The sequence below is a fragment of the Mus caroli genome, chromosome 6 (genome assembly GCF_900094665.2).
Source record: "Mus caroli chromosome 6, CAROLI_EIJ_v1.1, whole genome shotgun sequence".
Classification (NCBI taxonomy): domain Eukaryota; kingdom Metazoa; phylum Chordata; class Mammalia; order Rodentia; family Muridae; genus Mus; species Mus caroli.
Window position 1 is genome coordinate 80,163,554 of NC_034575.1, and position 9,193 is coordinate 80,172,746.

Here is a 9,193-nt window from a genome sequence, read left to right on the forward strand (position 1 = left end):
ACTTTCTTAATGTGCCAGGACTTGAAAGTGTAAAAGGAACTGCTAAAGCATGAAAGCGATAAGGGGTTATTTCATTCTAATGACCAATAATGGCAATTATGTGTCACAAACAATTTTCCCTTATAAGACTCTCGTTGCAGAAGATTTTTTGTTGTTGTTGTTTTTAAATTCTTCTTGATGTTTTCAGAAAATATTGAAGTATGTTTATCCCTTTTTAATCTTGCTGTGGTTGTGAAGTGTATGTTCATAACAGATTCTGCTTACTGGTGGAGATTTGACTTTAGATTGATGCTCACTTCTACAAAGTTTCTGTCATTTCACCAGTAGACACCAAAGCAAAAGCAGGTCACATTCAACTTAGTCCTTATAAGAAGTACTTTTATATTTGTGTGTGTATGCATGCATGCGAGTGTATGGATGTGCATTCATATCATGGCTTGCATGCGGTTCCTAGGGATGAAATTCATGTCATCAGGCTTGGCAGCAGCAGGTGCCCTTAGGAATTGGGCCATCTTGCTATAAAAGTTTAGAGCTTTACTACTCTCTCTTATAGAATGTTATAGAAACTTGCCTTTCCAGAACTGCTTCTCCGATATCAGCCGTGTAAAATGTAATGGGGATTGAAGGTGTAGCTCAGTAGGTAGAATACTTGCCTAGCTTGCACAAAGCCTTGGTTTCAAATCCCAAGCACGCTCATAAACCTTGTCTGTTAGCTGATACCCTTAAACCCAGCACTCAGGCAGCGAGGCAGGAGGGTCAGTGGGTCAAGGTCATCTCAGCTACAGTGCAGGTTCAAAGCTACAGTGCAGGTTCAAAGCTAGAGTTTTATATTACTTGATTCTTAAAACCTATCGACCAATAAGAGGACATGGGGGATATTTATGTTCATTTACTAATTAACATAATTTCATATGCTTATACTGATTAACCAACCTATTTCCAACTCAACTCCAGTTCTTACCCATAATTACTTCCAGTATCATTTGTACATTATCTCTTGGCCATTGAGGTAGCTCGGGAAGTAAAATTGCTTGCCACTCAGCCAAAAGACCTGAGTTTGATTCCTGGGACCCTCATGGTAAAAAAATTAACTGCCACAAGTTGTCTTCTAACCCTCACATGTATACTCATGTGTACCTTCATGTGTACACATACTCACTTATATATGTTATAAAATAAAAGTAAATTGAATTTTGCCATTCTACCCATAAGGGTTAGATCATAACCAGTACCATTAAAAAAAGTGTGTCTACATGACAAGCATGCTGTACTGGCTAGTTAGTTTTGTGTCAACTTGACACAGCTGGAGTTATCACAGAGAAAGGAGCTTCAGTTGAGGAAATGCCTCCATGAGATCCAACAGTAAGGCATTTTCTCAATTAGTGATCAAGGGGGAAAGGCCCCTTGTGGNTGGGACCATCTCTGGGCTGGTAGTNTTGGTTNTATAAGAGAGCAGGCTGAGCAAGCCAGTGGAGGCAAGCCAGTAAAGAACATCCCTCCATGGCCTCNGCNNCTGCTTCCTGACCTGCTTGAGTTCCAGTCCTGACTTCCTTTGGTGATGAAATAGCAGTATAGAAGCATAAGCTTAATAAACCCTTTCCTCCCCAACTTGCTTCTTGGTCATGATGTTTGTGCAGGAATAGAAACCCTGACTAAGACACATGCCTTGATGACCCCAGAGGCCAGAAGAGAGTATTAGATCCCCTGGAGCCAGAGTTATGGGCATTTGTGAGCTGCCATGTGGGTGCTAGGAATCAAACCTGCTTCCTCTGGAAGAGCAGTCTCTATCCCTTCCACTTTATTTTTAAGATAGTTCTTTCATTAAATCCAAAGCTCAGTGTCTCAGCTATACTGACTGGCTAACAAATCCAAGGGATCCTCCTGTTTCTCTACCCTCTCAGGTTACAGATGCATACAGTATTCTTTTTAAAACTGTTTCTGAATCCAGAGTCAAATAAGTTTGATACATTGTGATTGTATGGTGGGCCTTTATATAATTAGAAATATTTTTTCAGGGCTGCATTTGATTCAGTGATAGAACACTGAATTTGCGTAATACATACACGTGAGGCACTCAGTTGGACCTTAATATATCAGACAACAGGCTTAAATGTTTTGTTTTTCAAGACTGGGTTTCTCTATTTAGGTTTCTGAGGTAAGTGCTGAACTTAGAAGATTGTATATGAGTGTACATGTTGATTGACCATATGTGTATAAAACATGCTTTGTCCTTAGAGACTTACTTGAGAATGTGAGCATGAAGCACTGCATGACAGTGTAGCTTGTTCTAAGTGCTCCCTGGGCAGCTTAAATATGAAGAGTTAAGCACAAAAGGAAATAAATAGTTATTAAAGGGGGCCTCAAGGTAAAGACGAGTTCCATTGTTTGTGAAGCAGCGTGTAATAAATTAAAATCTAGACCACAAGAAACGCTACCAGCCAGCTGTGTCTAATTGGTATTTATAGCACATTCCACACCTTAAGTGCCTGTAGCAGAATAACCAACTGAAGGCCACTAAACATTTGAGGATTAGATAACACACATGCAGATCGTGAACTGCTTAAATAAGAAAAGAGATCTCAAAATAACTAGGTAAGCTCCTACTCTCAGGTTCCCGTAAAACTGGGGTGGGGGGGGGCTAGAAAATAGAGCCAACTAAACCCAACGGAAGCAAAGATAAGTAGTGAAATTAGAAATACAATAGAAAAGTTAATGAAACAAAGCACTCTCTAGAGTTAATCCAATTGTGAGCCTATGGCAAGCACTGAGTGAAGTTGAGAGCAGCACCAGCAGGCTTTGTAGCTACTACTGTAACAAACCCAAGAAGAGATGTCTGAAGCCTGTTGGTTTCAGCAGAGAGTTGTAAGTATTCAAAAGTTTTACAGTACTCATTTTATGAGCTCTTTCAACCATGAAAGACTAGTTCCAGTATAAAAAAGTCAATGTAATTCACTCTTAAGAACAGACTAAAGAAAATTATATATATATTCAGAAAGGGCATTTGATAGAATGTAATGTCTATTTATGTTTAAAGCCTGTATACTAAAAATGGGATTTTTTTTTTTCTTCCTGGCTTAGCTCCTGCTCATCTGGGAAAGAACAGTTGAAGTGCTATGTGAAGTATGTCTGGCTTTAAGTGGCATGTATAGTAAAGCCTTTGGGTCTGACTTTGAGTAAAATGTTTCAGCAAAGCCCTTTGCTATGTTTGGGTTCATCAGCAGAGGCTCAGAAATTGTTTCGAAACTGTTTGAACCTTGAAAAAATGTTTTCTCCCTGGTAAAGCCTGCACTTGTTGCTGTTTTAAAGCTTGCAGATATAGAAACCTTGGTCCTAAAACACTCCTGGAAACCTTGGCGTTCTTACTTTGGATTATGGATAACCATGGTCAAAAGGGACTGAGCTTTGTGTAGGTTGTCTGCTCTCTTGGGCAGCAAGGGCAGGGTAATTTTGGTAGTTGGACCCTTTCTTTCCTAGCCCCGATTAATTTTGTGTAATGATTGAATACAAGTAGCTGGAGTGAGCTAGTCAGGATTGGTTGCTTTTCCAAGAAGGCTGGACCCTCTGCTCCTTTGGAAACTGAAGGTTTAGCATCTTAGTGAGCCTCTCTCTACTGTGGTACCTACAACCAGCATCAATCAATAGACAGTAGCATGGCGAGGAGTAGGTAGGAACAAAATGGACAGGTTGCAAAACCAGAGCAGGAGAGGACAGACATGTTTCCACACATCCCTTCAAGGTATGCCACTGTCTGGAGACCTCCACAGAACAAGCCTTTAATTGTGGACCTTTAAGAGGCACTGAAGCCATAGTACCTAACCTCATAGTTACTGTTGTAGTCTGGTCTCAGGAGAAAATCATTCCCCACTGCTAGGCAATAAGCTATAAGCAAGTATAAGCTGTAAGCTATAAGCTATAAGCTAGTAAATATGCTTGCTTCTTTCTCTCCACCTCCTCTGCTGTGCCTCAGACAGATTATAAGTGAAGTAGTTCTTTACAGATGACATAATTGCCTACCCAGAAAGCTTCAAGGCAATAAGACTCTTCAGTAAAGTTGCACTCAGCAAACAAAAACTGATATTTTCTGCACACAAATAGCAAAATATATACAGTATGTTTGCTATTTTTATTTAAAAAAAAAAAAGACAGGTATAAGTGTGCCTAAATGTGTATAATTTATGAAGTGAAAATTCTAGGGGCTGGTGAGATGGCTCAGTGGGTAAGAGCACCCGACTGCTCTTCCAAAGGTCAGGAGTTCAAATCCCAGCAACCACATGGTGGCTCACAACCATCCGTAATAAGATCTGACTCCCTCTTCTGGAGTGTCTGAAGACAGCTACAGTGTACTTACATATAATAAACAAATAAATCTTTTAAAAAAAAAAAAACAGAGCAACTTCATTAGTTTAAAAAAAAAAGAAAATTCTAGCCAGCTATGGTAGCACACACCTGTAGTCTTAGCAGGTCAGTGGTTAATGCAGGAGAATCAGAAGTTTAAGGCCAGCATTAGGCTATATGAGACTGTTGGGAGATGATTAGGTGTGTGCCTTGTGGAGGACCTGGGTTTGATACTGTGTGTCTGTACTGGTTAGTTTTATGTCAGCTTGACACAGGCTAGAGTCATTTGAGAGATAGCAACCAAATACCTACACAAGATCAGAATGCAGGGGAGCCTGTAGGGCATTTTCTTATTTAGTGATGTGGGAGGGCCCAGTCAATTATGGGTGGTGTCATCCTTGGGCTAGTGGTCCAAGTTCTATAAGAAAGCAGACTGGACAAACCAAGAGAGCAAAAAAGCCAATAAACACTCCTTGGTGAGCCTCTGCATTAGTCCCTGCATCTGAGTTGCTGCCTTATTTGATTTCCTGGCCTGACTTCTTAGATGATGAACAGTGATTGATAGATGGAAGTGTGAGCCAAATAAATCATTTCCTCCCCAAGTTGCTTTGGTCATGGTGTTTCATCACAGGAATAATGACCCCGACTACAACAGTGTCATAATCAAGAGTGTGCTACTACTAGAAAGCAAAACTTGTTGCAGGCCTTTAGGACTAGATTGGGATTGCTATCTTGGCCTCTCCAATGTACAACCATTATTGGACTAACCAGACTATGCTGTGTAAGCCAACCTAGTAAATACCCTTTTAACCTTAAAATAAGTTGTGTAAAACCTAGTTAAATGGGTGAGAAAGCAGATAGACTAATAGGAACTAATTGCAGCTCACAGCCTAACAAAGGCTAGAGAATATGCTCTTCCCTACAAGGTGACACCTTTAATCCTAACACTAGAGAGGCTGAACAGGCCAGCCTGGTCTACATAGTGGATTCCAGATCAGTCAAAATCACAAGTGAAACCCTATCAAAAAAGACTGGGTGTGTGTATATAGTGTTTTAAGTGGTGTACTTAGCAATCATCAAAACATAGTCTTAGGGTTTTACTGCTGTGAACAGACACCATGACCAAAGCAAGTCTTATAAAGGACAACTTATATTTGGGGCTGGCTTACAGGTTCAGAGGTTCAGTCCATTATCATCAAGGTGGGAGCATAGCAGCATCTAGGCAGGCATGGTGCAAGGGGAGCTGAAAGTTCTATATCTTCATCTGGAGGCTGCTGGTGGGAGACTGGCTTCCAGGCAGCTAGGGTGAGGGTCTTATAGCCCACACCCACAGTGACACACCTACTTTATCAGCTCCACACCTAATAGTGCCAGTCCCTGGGCCAAGCATATATACAAACCATCACATATAGTTTGCAAAAGTTGACATATAGATTAACACTAAACAATATTGTTAGCCATTGAAGAAATGCAGATTAAAACTGTACTAGTGCCGGGCGATGGTGGCGCACGCCTTTAGTCCCAGAACTTGGGAGGCAGAGGCAGGCAGATTTCTGAGTTCGAGGCCAGCCTGGTCTACAGAGTGAGTTCCAGGGCAGCCAGGGCTCTACAGAGAAACCCTGTCTCGAAAAATAAAAAACAAACAAACAAACAAAGAACAACTGTACTAGTGGGCTGGAGAAACGGCACTGTGGCTAAGAGCACTCGCTGTTCTTGCAGAGGACCCGGTTTTATTTCTGTCATCCACTCACATAGTGACTCACAACTTGTCTTTAACTTCAGTTCCAGGAAATCTAACACCCTCTTCTGACCTTCTTGAACATCAGGCACACACATGGCTTACATACATACAGGCAGGAAAACATTAAAACAGGATGTAAAAAACATAAATTAATTAAAAATTAAACCCATGGTGACTGTCCTTACAAACCTATGAGAATGGCAAAAATGAAAATTAGTGGTAAGACAAAGTGCTGGCAATGAATGGAGAAACTAAAGCACTTTTTGTATTCTAGCGTATATTTACCTTCACGTGTATATGTATACTTCCTGGTACCACAGAGGCCAGAAGAGTCAGCTGATCCCCTGGAACTGGAGTTGTTATGAGCCACCACAACTCCACCTGGTTCTGGGAACAAAACAGGTTCTCTGATAGAACAGCCAATGTTTTTAACTGCTGAACTCCTAGATCACTCTTATATTGCTGATGTGCATATAAAATGGATCAGTACTTTGGCAAATTGGTAGTTAAAAACAAAAAATGAAAAGCTGTATTATATGTTCTTTATAAGAAGTTTCCCGAGTTGGCTGCCTTATAAAGAAAATAGGCTTATTAGCTCACAGTTCGGGAGACTCAAGGTCATGACACAGATACCCACTCAGTTCTCCTAAGGCAAGTGGCATGAGCACAAGTGAGTAAGTGATCAGTTTTATTCAATAATGCACTTCTGGGCCCCTATAGGGTCATGTACATCTTAACTCAATATGTATTTAGTCAATAGTCCTCCAGGGTCTCAGAGATGTCTCTGACAGATGGCAGATACTTAGTGAGCTACTAAAATCAAGTAGTTACATTCTTTACACAGTGGCACAGGGAAAACAGTCCAAGAAGGAAGAAGTAGGTAAGTCCCAAACAGGTCCAAAACTCAGCAAGCAAACATTACCTCCTATAGCTGCAAGTCAGGCATTTGGAAACACTGTGACATATTAGTACCAAAGAGCTTGGTCAGTCCCGTGCCCTTGGCCTTGCCAGTCATGGTCCATACAGCCTGTCTCTAGGGTAGCTCTGCTAGCTCCCTGTGGCTTTAGGTGTTTTCATGCCTGGTATTTCCATGTTTCTGCAATCCCTACTGTGTCTCAGGTCTCACCTCCTTGCACCTTCCTTGGGAAAATCCTACAGGAATTAAACAGCCCTGCCAGCTGTTGCCTGCCTTCTGGGCTGTCCTTTGAAGCCTGGGTGGAAGCCTCTATGACCCTGTAAATTCTTAGATTCTGCAAGCCTGTCAAGCCAGCTTCGTGAGCAATACCAAGGTCTCACCAATGTAGCTGGACTTCTGAATTGCCTGGGTGGGTGAATAAGTTAATGTAAATTGAGTTTTAACTTTTACATTCTTGAGATTGAAATGAGTGAGGTCTTCTGGGACCATTTCCAGGCATCTTTCCTGCTGCCATGATTTAAAGTACTTTTTTTTTTTTCTTTTAATCCTTCTGCCTCATTCATTAGTTCAACTTCCTGAGGCTTGGTGACTACAGCTGTGCACCTCACAGTGCTCAGTTCTTTAGTCTTTAGTACCTTCTTCTTTTTTTTAAGATTTATTATTTATATGAGTACACTGTAGCTGTCTTCAGACACACCAGAAAAGGGCTTTGGATCCCCATTACAGATGATGGTTGTGAGCCACCATGTGGTTGCCGGGAATTGAACTCAGGAACAGCAGTCGGTGATCTTAACCACTGAACCATCTCTCCAGCCCCCATACCTTTTCTTTTCCAAAGCCTTAACTTTTAGCCAAGGAGCAGCAAAAGTGTCCCCACTTGTTTCCCTTCTTGAGATGCTTGCTAGACCTTTCTGGCAGAATATCTTTGGCAGTCAACCAGAGTCTATGGTATATGAATTTTAAAAAGCTCTCTGGTTCCTCTGTGCCCAGGAACACAGCATAACACTCAGCCATCTCCCTTTAACTACATGAGTTCTTTCTGTACCTTTGTTCTGCATCTTAGCAGGGGACTAGTTAGCACCTGTACCTGACCTCTCACTCCTGGGATCTGAAATATTTCATGTTTGCGAAGATTGGTTCATTTTAGGATATTGTGGCCTCTTCCATCAGATGGGACAATAACACTTTGAGAAAATAAATTTAAGTTTGGACCCCCATTATCAACGTGGCTCCCTACCCTCCTTCCTTAGAAGTTTTCACTGTATAATGTTTGGTATTCTGGAGGAAAAAGTGCCAACAGGATGTGGAGAAAGACTGAAATTTTTTTGCACTATTATGGAGCCAAGAAGTTCTACAATATGCTACCTCCAAACTGAAGAAGCAGGCAAGCTAACATCCAGAGACCCAGAGAAAGGGCTACTGAAGGCTGGAGGAAAGGATGGGATGTAAGCTCATGAAGAGAATACCCTGGCCCTTCTCCTTTTGTTCCGTGTAGGCCCTTAACAGTATGGTGCCTGCCTACGCTCAAAAAGGTAGATCTTTGTATACTTATCCAAGTACTTACCTTTCCTAAAACTAAGTACATAAAAACTAAAAATACTTATAAGCAGACATTCTTTAGCCTAATTTTACACATATAGCCATCCATGCGTGTATGTGTGTACAGTTGATACACATAACTATCATAGAGTATGTATGAATGTAGGTGATTGGATATGTGGGGTGGCAGCAGCTTCATCCTAGCTAGAGACATAGCAGCCTCTGGAATATGTTCAAAAGGAGACTTGTGCGTACATAGTGACCCACTTGTGTCTCAGTCCTAGAGCTATGCTCTTACAGCTCAAGAGAGAGCCTTCTCTCTACTTGATAAAGGGTCGTGAAGCCTTTCAGAACAGAGGTTCTTGGCACACTCAATTCTGAACACATTCATTCCCACTGTACTTGCTATGGTAAACAATAACCAAAAAAGCCAAAAGAAAACAAACAAACAAAAAAATACCATTTAGGCAGAAGAAGTAAAACATCCCTAATTCTGGATGAGCCTAAAATTTATTCTCACTATCCTTTCTCATCACAGCTATAATACCTTACAGATGGGTAAACTAAAACTCAGAAAAGCAAAATATCTGTGATCCTGTGTTGGCAAGGATCTGGTGTTACTGTGTCTACTCTCCTCTCTTCTTTTTTTTTTTTTTTTTTTT